The sequence below is a fragment of the Plecotus auritus genome (genome assembly GCF_963455305.1).
Source record: "Plecotus auritus genome assembly, chromosome: 11".
Taxonomy (NCBI): Eukaryota; Metazoa; Chordata; class Mammalia; order Chiroptera; family Vespertilionidae; genus Plecotus; species Plecotus auritus.
Genome location: NC_137777.1, coordinates 522352 through 536309, shown reverse-complemented (window position 1 = coordinate 536309; position 13958 = coordinate 522352). Strand labels below are relative to the sequence as shown.

General features: G+C 59.3%; 1 protein-coding gene across 10 annotated transcripts in view; it reads right to left on the bottom strand.

Annotated features, from left to right (window-relative positions):
* PLEC (plectin) overlaps positions 1-13958 on the bottom strand; it is a 60536-nt gene that overhangs the window by 40278 nt on the left and 6300 nt on the right. For 2 of the 10 annotated variants that reach the window (XM_080646697.1, XM_080646700.1), the window contains exon 1: positions 12833-12889. The exons of 7 other annotated variants lie outside the window; for them this stretch is intronic. The gene's annotated coding sequence lies outside the window, so the exon portion shown is untranslated. Of the gene's footprint in view, positions 1-12832; positions 12890-13958 lie in introns of those variants that run through there. One more of the 10 variants, XM_080646696.1, reaches the window with a different exon arrangement.

Genomic DNA, 13958 nt, shown 5'->3' with positions numbered 1-13958 from the left:
CAAACAAGCCACACGGATCTCCTGTCTCAGCGGTCGGCAAACTCATTTGTCAACAGAGCCAGGTATCAATAGGACAACGACTGAAATTTCTTTGGAGAGCCACATTTTTTAAACTTAAACATCTTCTAACGCCACTTCTTCAACATAGACTCGTCCAGGCCGTGGTATTTTGTGGAAGAGCCACACTCCAGGGGCCAAAGAGCCGCCTGTGTCTCGCGAGCCGTGGTTTGCCGACCATGCTCCTGTCTGAACCCACCAAAGAGCCCACTTCTGAGGCCCGAGGGCTTTCTTACTGGCCAGCAACAGGGGAGGGGGTGACGGGGGTGGGGGTGGGGGCTGGGGGGCGGGAGGGCCCTTCATCAGCCATGCGAGATAGAAAGTCCTGTGGCCTGGCCGGTGTGGCTCAGCACTTGAGCGTCAACCCACGAACCAGGAGGTCGCTGGTTCGATTCCCGGTCAGGGCACATGCCTGGCTTGTGGGCTCCATCCCCAGTGTGGGGCGTGCAGGAGGCAGCCAATCGATGTTTCTGTCTCTCTATCCTTCCCCCTTCCTCTCTCTAAAATCAATAAAAACATCCATATATATAAAAGGCTAAGCAACCATCCCATCCGAAAGAACCGAATGGACGACCGAACAGGCTGCATGGGGTGACCGGGCCGGCAGGGGGTGCAGTTGGGGGTGACTATGCCTGCAGGGGGGCAGTTGGGGGTGACCAGGCCAGCAGGGGCACCAGTTAGGTGCGATCAGGCAGGCAGGCAGGTGAGCCGTTAGGAGCCAGTGGTCCCGGATTGTGAGAGGGATGTCCGACTGCCGGTTTAGTCCCCATCCTCGGACATCCCCCGAGGGGTCCCAGATTGGAGAGGGTGCAGGCTGGGCTGAGGGGACCCCCCCCTCTCCCGTGGACAAATTTCATGCACCGGGCCTCTAGTTTAAAAAAATAAAGTGCTATGGAATGTGATGACTAAAAACCAGTAGGAACGTAAGGGCAGAAAGCCAGCATCACACAGGAATACAGGCACCCCGGGGGAAAGTGACTTCCAGAAGGTCCGGCCCCACAGGACCGCCAAGCGCTCCCCACGGTCACTGACGCATTTGCCAAAACCGCGATTCGGACCCACCTGCCGCGGCCCCGCCCGGCGGCCCCACTCTGCCCACCACCCGGCTGCGCACTCCGTGTTGTCGGGTGAAGCTCTCCGGCAGGGAGCGGCGGGTGTGGGGAGGAGAACATCTGAGAGACGTAACCGTATGCAAACAGAGAATCCTCGCCCAACTCCACTGCGTCCCCCCCCCCCGTGACAGCCCCTGCCCACCCACACGCGTGGGGGCTCCGTGATCCCCAATTCCTGTTTATCCTCTGGAATTTCTTTACGGAACACCGGCAACATGAACAGGATTCTTGGTTTTCCCCTTTTTTTTTTTTTTTAATATATATTTTATTGATTTTTTTTTTTACAGAGAGGAAGGGAGAGGGATAGAGAGTTAGAAACATCGATGAGAGAGAAACATCGATCAGCTGCCTCCTGCACGCTCCCCACTGGGGATGTGCCCGCAACCAAGGTACATGCCCTTGACCGGAATCGAACCCGGGACCTTTCAGTCCGCAGGCCGACGCTCTATCCACTGAGCCAAACCGGCTAGGGCTCCCCTTTTTTTAAAATATTTTTTTTTATTGATTTCAGAGAGGAAGGGAGAGGGAGCGAAACATCCATGATGAGAATAATTGATCGGCTGCCTCCTGCACGCCCCCACCCCAATGGGGATCGAGCCCGCAACCTGGGTACGTGCCCTGACCGGGAATCGAACCCCGAACCGTGACCTCCTGATTCATAGGTCGATGCTCAACCACTGAGCCACGCCGGCTGGGCAGTGGTTTCCCCCCCCTTTTCACACAAAACGGGGCGCCTCACACACACCGCTGGCAGAGGTCTCCCGCGCCCGGGCGTGTGGCACGCCGCCCCTTCCTCCGGTGACGCCTGGGGCCCGAGCAGGTGCCTTCAGAGCTGACAGACACGCTCACTGGCCCGTGTCCCACAGCCGCACCGTCACCACCCAGAAACCCAGGTTTGGGGACCTCTGCCAATCCGAGGGGTGAGCACGGGAATCCGGGTGGAGATAAAGCTGACATTGTGTGAACCCTCTGACCCAGAACCAGCTACAAAACGGTTCGCCGCGGCCGTCTCTAATCCCAGAGAATAAAACAGGACAGAAATAACCTTAATGTCCCCCGACAGGAGATGCGCTCACATAATGATAGGGTTACCATTTAGGGGACTCGTATATTGTAAGTTAATGTTGTGGAAAGATGTCCAATTAGCAGTAAGTCAGAAGAAGCTATGAGTGTCTACAATAGTTCATCATCAGCTCAGCCGGCGTGGCTCAGGGGTTGAGCATCAACCTGTGAACTAGGAGGTCACGGTTTGAGTCCCGGTCAGGGCACATGCCCTGGTTGTAAGCTTGAACCCCAGTAAGGGGCATGCAGGAAGCAGCCAATCAATAATTCTCTCTCATCATTGATGTCTCCATCTCTCTCTCCCTCTCCCTTCCTCTCTGAAATCAATAAAAATATGTTTAAAAGGTTATCTTTGCCTTAAGCAGGCCCTGTTCTTAAATTTTTTTATCATATTTAATTACAAATAAATTAAATTATATGACAAAACCCTGTGCACATTTTTTTAATCCTAACCAGAGGATATGTTTATCGATTTGAGAGAGGAAGGAAGGGAGAGAGAGAAAGAGAGAAACATCCATATGAGAAACATTCATCAGTTGCCTCCCATACATGCCCCGACAGGGGATCGAACCCACAACCTTTTGGTGCAAGGGACGATGCTCCAACCAACCGAGACACCTGGCCAGTGTGGCTCAGTGGTTGACGTCGACCTGTGAACCAGGAGGTCACAATTCCATTCCCAATCAGGGCACATGCCTGGCTTATGGGCTCCATCCCCAGTGTGGGGCATGCAGGAGGCAGCTGATCCATGATTCTCTCTCATCATTCATGTTTCTCTCTCTCGCCCTCTCCCTTCCTCTCTGAAATCAACACACACACACACACACACACACACACACACACACACCAAAAAGATGTGGAAGTTTTACAGAACATCAACCAAACCAGTGCAGGGTGAATTGGGGAGGGCACTGAATGGTGGCCCCCAAAAGATAAGTTCACGTCTAAACCCCTCGTACCTGTGACTGTGATCTTATTTGGAAGTTAGAGGACCGGTGCACGGATTCATGCACATTGAAAGGAAATTAATTAGAGGAAATATTTTAATATCGCTATTCGCCCTTTTTTTATATAATAGAAGTGTCAACCAAATTCACAATCAAGCCCTGACTGGTTTGGCTCAGTGGATAGAGCGTCGGCCTGCGGACTGAAGGGTCCCGGGTTCGATTCTGGTCAAGGGCATGTACCTTGGTTGTGGGCACATCCCAGTGAGGAGTGTGCAGGAGGCAGCTGATGGATGTTTCTCTCTCATCGATGTTTCTGACTCCCTCTCCCTTCCTCTCTGTAAAAAAATCAATAAAATATATATTTTTAAAAATTCACCATCGACAATGACAGATGGAAACACACATGCATTCGGCACCAGCGAGAACTTTGTATGTACTGCGCGTGCGCGAGTCAACTTAGCCTTTTATAGATATAGAATAAACTTGCTTAATTAGACCTGTTTTCTGATGTAGCTAAACTTTTCCCAGCCCAGCGAAGCACCCCAACTTCTCTTTCAGGTAATTGTCAGCAACACAGCAGTAAATATCAACACCAAGCAGATTATTATTGTAGATCACGCAGGGAGAGCAAAGGGTAAAATGTTTAACTGTAGCAGTGTTTGACTATATTCTGCGCAGTGAGAAAACCTGAAGTCATTTTCAAGGTCCACCATTTCTTACTTCTTTTCAGTCCGGTCAAGTTTCTAAGCTTTCTAAATCTCCGTTTTCTGGCTAATGAAAAGAAAATAGGATTCCACCGAGTCTCCTATCTACCTACTCCAGGACTTCCGTGAGGATCAGTGAGATGAGGCACAGGAAAAGGCTTCACAGACATTTGGTTAAAGTGTAAAATGTTTGCACCTGGCGATAAAGCGAGTCGTGTTCCTGGGCTGAAGAAACTGCAAGGAGGCTGGTCGCTAGGGAGAAGAAGCTGGGCGTTGCTACGTGATGTCATTATCTGGCGCCCACAGCCACCATTTCCAGGCTGGGCTGGGCTGTGGGCCGCATTTTGCGTCCTGGGGCCTTGGCAGTGTTGGCTGCGATTTGGTGGGCTGTCGCTCCGGGGTGGTGGCAGGGCCTGTGTCCCACTTGGGAAAAGCGGAGTGTGGCTTTGTGGGCGCCAGGTCCGTGGTGCCAGTGCGCGTCACAGCAGCTCCTGCGTTGAGTGTCTGTCCCCTGGTGGTCAGTGTGCGTCATAGCGGCCGGTTGGACACTTAGCATGTTAGCCTTTTATATATATATATAGACTAGTGGCCCGGTGCACAAAATTCTTGCACGGGGGGTGGAGGGGTGTTCCTCAGCCCGGCCTGCACCCTCTCCGATCTGGGACCCCTTGAAGGATGTCCGACTGCCAGTTTACAGGGATCGGGCCTAAACTGGCAGTCGGACATCCCTCTCACAATCCGGGACTGCTGGCTCCAGCTGCTCACCTGCCTGCCTGCCTGCCTGATTGCCCCTAACCACTCTGCCTGCCGGCCTGCTCGCCCCCAACTGCCCCCTGCTGCTGGCCTGCTCACCCCTATATGCCCCCCCGCCAGCCAGATCACCCCCAACTGCCCCCCGTGCCAGCCTTCTCACCCCCAACTGCCCCCCCCGCTGGCCTGCTCACTCCAAACTGCCCTTCCACTGTCCTGATCACCTCCAACTGACCCCCACTGATGGCCTGCTCACCCACAACTGGCCCCCCTGCTGGTCTGCTTACCCCCAACAACCCCTGCCTTCCCATCCTGGCCTGATACCCCCAGTGACCCAAGGTCCCAGCCCCTCCTTTTTTTCTTTTTCAGCGCCTCCTTGAGCGGAGGACAGGGCCGGCTGGAAGCAGGTATCTGGGATTTATTTATCTTCTATAATTGAACCTTTGTAGCCTTGAGCGGAGGCCAGGGCCGGCCAGGGCTGGCGGGAAGCTTGGCTTCCTCCATTGCCGGGGCAACCCAAGCCTCCTGCATGCTCCAGCTCCGTGGCCGGCTGCCATCTTGGTTGGGTTAATTTGCATACTCGCTCCCGATTGGCTGGTGGGCGTGGCTGGTGGGTGTAGCGGAGTGATGGTTAATTTGCATGTTTCTCTTTTATTAGTGTAGCTAGGACCTTTGCGACCGTCATTACAGATCTCAGGCGAACACCCTGGATGGGGTGGTGGGCTCTAAATCTCATGGCGAGTGTCCTCACAAGACAGGGAGGAGGAGACATGCAGGGAAGCCATGTGAAGATGGGGCGGAGACTGTAGGGGTGTGGCCACAAGCCAAGGAATGGCAAGGGCCACCAGGAGCTGGGAGAGGCCAGGAGGTTCTCTAGAGCCTCAGAGAAAGCACAGCCCTGCCGACAACCTTGATGTTGGGCTTCTGGCCTCCCGAACCGTGAGAGAATCCGTTTCTGTCGTCTTAGCCCCGTCACTCTGTCACGCAGCCCAGGGACACGGCTCTGGGGTGAGTCCAGCAGGAACAGTGAGGCTCATTGTATCTCTGGATACCTAACCCCCTGCCTGTTCCATGAACTTCCCATGTAGTCATTCATTCACTCAGAGACGAGAACAAAGATACGTTTCAAAAGGTCAGCACCCACAGGCATTTAAAACCAAAAAGAACAGAATGAGGATGACATGGCCTCGAGCTCAGAGACACCTGCCGGGGACACCACTCTCGGCTTTCCACCAGCTGCCAGTCCGCCCCCCCCCCCCAGCCCCGCTGTGCCCTGTGGTCCAGAACGTCCAGAACCCAGCTGTCCTTCCGACCCCACCGCCCTTTATGAACTTCCTTTCCCGCGGCTTTGGCCCTGGACCTGCCCCACCCAGGAGCCGAGTGGGCAGCAAGGTGCCCGTCCTCTTCCTGGCCCAGGCCCCTCTGCCGAGCTCCCCGAAACGAGAGGGAGGTGAAGGTGCGCAGGCCCTGCAGGCTGGCGCCCCAAGTCTTCCCAGGGGCCCCCTCCTCGCCTCACCTGAGAACCCTTTCTGGCTCCCCTTCCATCCAGCCCACCAGCACCCACGGCCCCCAGGCCCCCAGCCCTGCACCTCCCTGCCCCCCGTGGGCCTGCCCCTGGGCACTGCCCTTGGCCCCAGGCCGTGGTGTGTCTAGACACCTGGGCCGCCTGCACCATCCCTCCCTGGCCTCCTCGCGTCCCTTCCCACAGCACCGAGATCCCGGCCCCTGCTCCCAGCTGCTCCCCCCGGGCTCCTCCACGGAGAAGACTGAAGGTGAACCCCTATCTCCCACCACTCGCAGTTATTAATTCAAAATGGATCAAATGCCTAAACACAGGAGCTAAAACTATAAAACTCCTGGGGGGGGGGGAAACAAAAACAGCCGTACATCTTCACGACTTTGGAACAGGCAATAAAACCAGAAAAAAAAAAATAGATAAAGGGGGCTCACATGATGACGCCCTGCAAAGGACACAGCAGGACGTAAAAACGCCACCTGCAGCATCAGCTCACCCTTCTGGAAATCGCCTACCTGCTCGGGGCCCGCATCAGGAACGCACAGGGCACTCACCGCCCACTCAGGTAAAAACCCAATTTAAAGATGGACAAAGGGCCCGGCTGGTGTGGCTCAGTGGACAGAGCGTCGGCCTGCGGAGGGAAAGGCCCCAGGTTCGATTCCAGTCAAGGGCATGTACCTTGGTTGCAGGCACATCCCCAGGAGGGGGTGTGCAGGAGGCAGCTGATCGATGTTTCTCTCTCATTGATGTTTCTAGCTCTCTATCCCTCTCCCTTCCTCTCTGTGAAATATCAATAAAATATATTTAATAAAAAATAGAATAAGAAACAGGAGGTCACTGTTGGATTCCCGGTTGGGGCACATGCCCCGGTGGCGGGCTCCATCCCCAGTGTGGGGCGTGCAGGAGGCAGCCCACAGATGATTCTCTCTCTCTCCCCCTCCTCCGTTCCTCTCTGAAATCAATAAGAATATATTTTCTGAAAATGGACAAAGGGCCCTAACCGGTTTGGCTCAGTGGATAGAGCGTGGGCCTGCGGACTGAAGGGTCCCGGGTTCGATTCCGGTCAAGGGCATGTACCTTGGTTGCGGGCACATCCCCAGTGGGAGGTGTGCAGGAGGCAGCTGATCGATGTTTCTCTCTCATCGATGTTTCTAGTTCTCTATCCCTCTCCCTTCCTCTCTGTAAAATATCAATAAAATATATATATTTTTAAAAACTCTAATGCACATCAGTTTCTCTTTATAAATTTTTAAAAAATAAAATAAAAGTGGACAAAGGATCCAGATAAAGGTTTCTCCGAAGAAGACACGCGGTGGCCAATGGGACGAGAAGGCGCGCGGCAGGCCCGCCATCAGGAAACACAAACGAAAACCAGCGGCCGGGCCCACTTGACACCCACTCGACTGGATGTCCGCAGTCAACAAGGCAGATAGTGCCGAGTGTGGGCGAGGCTCCTGGGGCGCGGGGGGGGGGCGAGGCTCCTGGGGCGCGGGGGGGCGAGGCTCCTGGGGCGCGGGGGGGCGAGGCTCCTGGGGCGCGGGGGGGCGAGGCTCCTGGGGCGCGGGGGGGCGAGGCTCCTGGGGCGCGGGGGGCAGTGAGTGCTCCTGGGGCGCAGGGGGGCAGTGAGTGCTCCTGGGGCGCAGGGGGGCAGTGAGTGCTCCTGGGGCGCAGGGGGGCGGGGCTCCTGGGGCGCAGGGGGGCAGTGAGTGCTCCTGGGGCGCAGGGGGGCAGTGCTCCTGGGGCGCAGGGGGGCGGGGCTCCTGGGGCGCAGGGGGGCGGGGCTCCTGGGGCGCAGGGAGGCAGTGCTCCTGGGGCACAGGGGGGCGGGGCTCCTGGGGCGCAGGGGGGCGGGGCTCCTGGGGCGCAGGGAGGCAGTGCTTGGGGACGGACCTGGCAGTTCTCCTCGCAGCTAAAGAGAGAACCACCCCCTGAGCCAGCAATTCCACTCCTTGGTGTCTGCCCAGGAGCCACACAGACACTAAAAATCTATGGAAGCACAGGAACGCACACACAGCGTCCACCGCAGCACTGCTCAGACCGGCCACAAGGTGGAAACAGCCCAAATACCCATCAAGAGCAGGCGTCCTCAAACTACGGCCCGCGGGCCACATGCGGCCCGCCGAGGACATGGATCTGGCCCGCCGGGTCCCGCTGCCTGTCCTGCTTAGCAGCCGACGCGTCCCGGGCCCCGCAGTGCGCATAGGGATTTGTTCATCGTTTTTTTTTTTAAACTATAGTCCGGCCCTCCCACGGTCTGAGGGACAGTGGACTGGCCCCCTGTTTAAAAAGTTTGAGGACCCCTGATCAAGTGTCATCGATGAGGTATACGATGGCATCACATAAAAAAAAAAAAAAAAAAAAAAAAACTACAGCCCTGGCTGGTGAGCTCCGTGGATAGAGCGTCGGCCCGCGGACCAAGGGGTCCCGGGCTCAATTCTGGTCCAGGGCACGTACCTCGGTGGCAGGCCCCTCCCTGGCCCAGGCACTGGTCAGGGTCGTGCGGGAGCCAACGAGGCGACGTTTTTCTCTCACATCAGTATTTCTCTCTGTCTTTCCCTCTCGCTTCCACTCTAAAAATCAGTGGGAAAATATCCTCGGGTGAGGATTAACCAGCAAGCAAACAAAACTACATACCTTCATTTCCTTATTGCTGAGTAACACTCACCAACAGCTGATTAGCGGGGAAAATGGTGCCCACAGAGGTGCTGGGTGCTGGGTGCTGGGTTGCTACAACCTTCCATTAGTAAAAAAAAAAAAAAAAAAAAAAAAAAAAAGGCACTGCCTGCGGAGAACAGTGAAGGAGGTCCCTGTATCCAGGCCAACCCGTGGGGCCTGAAGCACAGCGGGGTTTGCCCAGGGTTGGGTGATGTAAACAGTCTATTAATAATATGCTAAAAACCACTGGATTCATATTCTCTCTCTCTCTCTCTCTCTCTCTCTCTCTCTCACTCTCTCTCTCTCTCTCTCACTCACACACACACACACACACACACACACACACACACACTGTGGTCACCGCAGCCAGTGAGACCGGGGGCCGGAGCTGTGATGCTGTGACTTAAACCGTTTTCTCCAGGGGTCCTCCAACTACGGCCCGCGGGCCACATGCGGCCGGCCGAGGACACTTATCCGGCCCGCCGGGTGCCGCTGCCTGTCCTGCTTAGCAGCCGACGCGTCCCGGGCCCGCAGCGCGCATAGGAATTTGTTCATAGTTTTTTTGTGTGTGTTTTTTTTAAATAAATTTTATTGATATTTACAGAGAGGAAGGGAGGGGGATAGAGAGCTAGAAACATCGATGAGAGAGAAACATCGATCAGCTGCCTCCTGCACACCTCCCACTGGGGATGTGCCCGCCACCAAGGTACATGCCCTTGACCGGAATCGAACCCGGGACCCTTCAGTCCGCAGGCCGACGCTCTATCCACTGAGCCAAACCGGTTAGGGCCATAGTTTTTTTTTTTTTTTAAACTATAGTCCGTCCCTCCAACGGTCTGAGGGACAGTGAACTGGCCCCCTGTTTAAAAAGTTTGAGGACCCCTGGATAGACTCCCATCGTGCTTGCTGTTCTTCCGGCGCTGAGCACAGTTTACTTTTGACAACGAACACAGACCAAAAACCCTCTCCTAAGAGCAACAGGTACCTGCCAACCTCTGCTCCTGCCAACGGAGCCCTGGCCCCCCAAAGATGACGGCATGGCATTCCCCCCCCCCGCCCCCATGCGAGCACCCTGCACACGCTGGCTGAGGGCTGAGGGCTGGTGCCAGGGACACAGATAACTGAGCTCAGAGTCCAGAACAGGACAGGGCGAGACATACAAGGAGGGTGCCTTGGCACATGGCCTGGGGCCTGCCAGGGAGGTGGGGGAGCCCCTTCAGCCAAGCTTTACCTACTTATTTCTTTATTTAATATCTTTATTGATTTTAGAGAGGAAGGGAGGAGAGGAAGGAACATCAGCGATGAGAGAGGATCATGGATCGGGCGTGTGCCCTGACCAAGAAGCCACTGTGACCTCCCGGGACACAGGTCGACGCTGACCACTGAGCCACGTGGGACGGGCACCTTCAGCTGAGCTCAAGAAAGTCACAGGTGCCCTGCGGACAGGCTGACACTGGTGACCTCCTGACCTCTATCCAGCCTCGCCCTCTGCAGCCCCGCCTCCAATCTGATCCACACTGAACCTCACCTGCTCCCAGCCCTGAGGGGTCAACTGTGACATGCCCCCCCCCCCGTCCCCCGGCTGCCCAGGCCCTCCCAGCTGAGCCCACCCCCCCCACCCCCACTGCGGTCCTGCACCTCACACCCTGACCCCAGGAGAGGCCCCCGGCCCTGTGCACACAGCACCTCTTGAGGGCCTGGGAGGCTCCTTCTGCAGACACCCCTTCCACACTCCCCTGCTCACCTCAAACCCTCCCCCGCCCTGCACCCCTGCGCTCACTCGGGCCTCGTCTGCCTCCCCGGGTGCAGCTGGGCTGGCCGGACACCCACCGCGGGGGGCTGCAGCCCCACAGGAATCCGCCCTGGAGAAAAGGCGAGGAGGGCGGGGAGGGCCAAGGGGCGCTGGCTGGCAGGAAATCAAGAATGTTCTGGGAGGATCTGTGACTGCTGGGAGATGGAATGGCCTGGGATTCCCAGGGCAGAGCCGGGGATGGTAGCCGGGGATGGTAGCCGGGGATGGTGACGTGTCCAGGGTGGGGCCTAAAGTATTGTGGGGAGGTCACTGGGGTGAGAGGCTAAGAGGCTGAACTTTGGAGGGGAAGAACAAAAGTTGGGTCTGGTGAGTAAGAACAGGGGAGGGTGGGGATGGGGGTCACTGCCCCCTGGGGGAACAGGCCAGGAGGCAGAAGCCAGGGCCCTTCCTGGGCCCAATGAAGGACCAAGGGCGGGTGCGCAGGGCTGGGCAGGAGGCGGCGCCAGCGCAGGAAAGGGGCTCCTCCACACCCCAGCCCCGGGCGGTCACTAGCCGGTTGACCTCGGGGGCCGGGCTCACCCTCCCTCCCTCCCTGGGGCAGCCCTGCACCTCCGGGGAGCGGGGGGCCAGGGTCTCAGGCCTCCAGTAGCTCCAGGGGCTCACCACAGTCAGCCACGGGCCCGGAGCCTGGCCACTCCAGCCTTCTCTAGGCCACTCCTGGGGCTCAGCCAAAACCCCGGCTTGACCCTCACGTAGTCCCCGGGCTCAAGCCAGGAGCGGAGGAGACTTGGGGGTGCCTGCGATGCCCCTGACGCTCTCCCGACTCCTGCACCAGACACCCTGGCGGCATGGGGACCCCCAGCACCGCTTCTCCTGCTTGGAAACTCTCAGCCGCCCTCGGGCTGGGGCCACCGGGGGCGCTGCACCACGATTCTAGCCAGTTCAGTGCAGGCAGGTGCCTGGGTGCCCAGAGGCATGAGTCACACTCCAAGTCCAGGAAGGGACCATGGGCCGAGGCAGCCCAGTGCGTCCAACACCCCCCCTGGCGACCGAGACAGGACCCTCCCCCCACCACCCCCTCCCCGCCAGGCCCGCCACAGCTCACTCCTGGGAGGCGTCCGGGCCAGAACAGGCTCTGGATGGAGCCGCATGCAACCCCGCGCCCGACCGGACCGGGGATTTGGAACGGAGCCCTGTGTGTACAGTTAGGTGTCCCACATTCAACAGAGCGGCCAGCTGAGGGCCAGCTCGGTCCCAGGGTTTGTCAGGAGAGCTGTGGCCCTGCCCTGCCCCGCCCCGGCCCAGGTCTACCCTCCCTCCCTGGGGGTGCCGTGGGCCGACGCGGAGCCCCTTGCCACAGGAGGGTCTCTACCTGGCACAGGTGAACGGGTACGGAAGCCAACGGCTGGCCACAAGGAGAACCTCGCAGCACATCCATCCCACTCAGGACCCCACCCCCACCCCAGATGAGTCCTGGGCCCAGCGGGCCCCCCCCCACGCCTGGGCGATGTGTGTGGGTGCAGAGCAGCTCCACAGGCTCCCGGCAAAGCCCCAGCGGGACGCTCTCCCTGAGCTGCCCTTGCCCTGGGGGCAGAGCCAGCAGAACCGGCCGCTGGGAGCTGGAACCTGCTCTGGTCGGCTATCCCCAGCCCCCCTCCTCCCCCCCCCCACCCAGGGGCTCATTCCCAGACCCCTAAGCCTGGGGGCCTGGGCTGCAGGCAGCTGACAGCAGTTTGGATCTCGGCCGGCCCGGAGGGGTCCGGGGTCATGGAGCAGGACACGGGGGTCTGCCCGGACTTCCCCAGCCCACAGCTGCCACAGGGGACAGAGGAGGGGTGTGGCGGGGTCCCTGCCAAGGAAGGGAGGCCCGTTGGGGAGGTGAGGAGAGGCCACCGCTATGCGACCCGCGGCCAGGCGGTGGCAGCCGCCCCTGACCCATGTGGGAGGCACCGGCTGCGGGGCAGGAGCAGCACAGCCTTGACCCACGTGTCTGCCGAGCGCGGACTCGGGACACGGGACACTGGCCGGGAGGAGCCCCTGCCGAGCGCGGCGCGGCGCGGCCCACCCCACCCACCCGGGCAGCGCGATGCCCTATTAAGGGCATGACAGCGGGGGCTGGCGGAGCTCGCCGGCCGCTTCCCGGGCGGGCGCCGGGCCGCGGGGACGAGCGCGGCGGACAGGGGGACGGGGCTCGGTCCGGGCCGCCATGGGCAGCCACGCGGGCAGGGTGTCCGCGGCCGGGCTGACCGGCTGGCGGACCCGCCGGCGGCGCCTACCTTTGTACCGCTCCCGCACCTCCTCGTAGGCCTGGATGAAGTCCTGCTCGTCGGGCGGGCCGGGCGGCGGCGGGGCGGCCATGCGGGCGGCGGGCGCGGGACGCGGCGGGGCGCTGCGACACGGAGGGAGCCTCCAGCCCTCGGCGGCCACTCTGTCCCTGCGGCCGCCGGCGCCGCTTCAAGTGTCCGCCCCCGTCCGCCCCCCCCCCCCCCGCGCACCCAGGATGCCCCACGGGCGGGGCGGGGCGTGGCCAGGGGAGCTGCGGCCGCGCGGCGGGGCGACTCCCGGGGTCGGCGCGGCCGGACCGGGCTCCGGGGGCCCCACGCTCTGCCCCACGGCGGCGCGTGCCAGCGGGCGTACCCCACCTCCCGCCGGGCCGGGGCGCCCACAGCCTGAATTCTCCCCGTCCGGCCGGCCGGCCGGCTCCCAGCCCCGTGGCGGCCCCTCCCGCTCCAGCCCCGACCTCTCCGTCACCCCTGGGATCCGGCGCCTTCACCTGATCACCCGGGCGCCCCTCCTCCGCCCGCCCCGCCCCGCCCTCCGCCTCCACTTTGCAACCTTGGACCCAGAAGGGGCATCAACACGGAAAGGCGCTTGGCCCTGGCCGGGGGCTCCGTGGTGAGAGCGCGGGGCTGCGCACCAGAGGGTCGCGGGTTCGAGTCCCCAGCCCGCGGCCCGTTGAGGTGCCCGCGGGAGGCAACCAATCCACGGGTCCCTTTCACATCGATGTTTCTCTCTCTCTCTTCCTCCTCTGCCCCCTCTCACCCTCTCCTCCCCGCTCCATTCTCTCTAAAAACAAAAAAACAATGAGTAACCTCAGGGGAGGATTTAAGGAAAAAACTGGGATTCTTTTAAAAAGCCGGGCTTGAGCCCTGGCCGGTGTGGCTCAGTGGATAGAGCGTCGGCCTGCGGACTGAAGGGTCCGGGGTTCAATTCCGGTCAAGGGTACATGGCCAGGTTGTGTGCTCCATCCCCAGTAGGGGGCGTGCAGGAGGCAGCCAATAGGTGATTCTCTCTCATCATTGATGTTTCTGTCTCTCTCTCCCTCTCCCTTCCGCTCTGAAATCAATAAAAATATTTTTTAAATATATTTTATTGATTTTTTTACAGAGAGGAAGGGAGAGG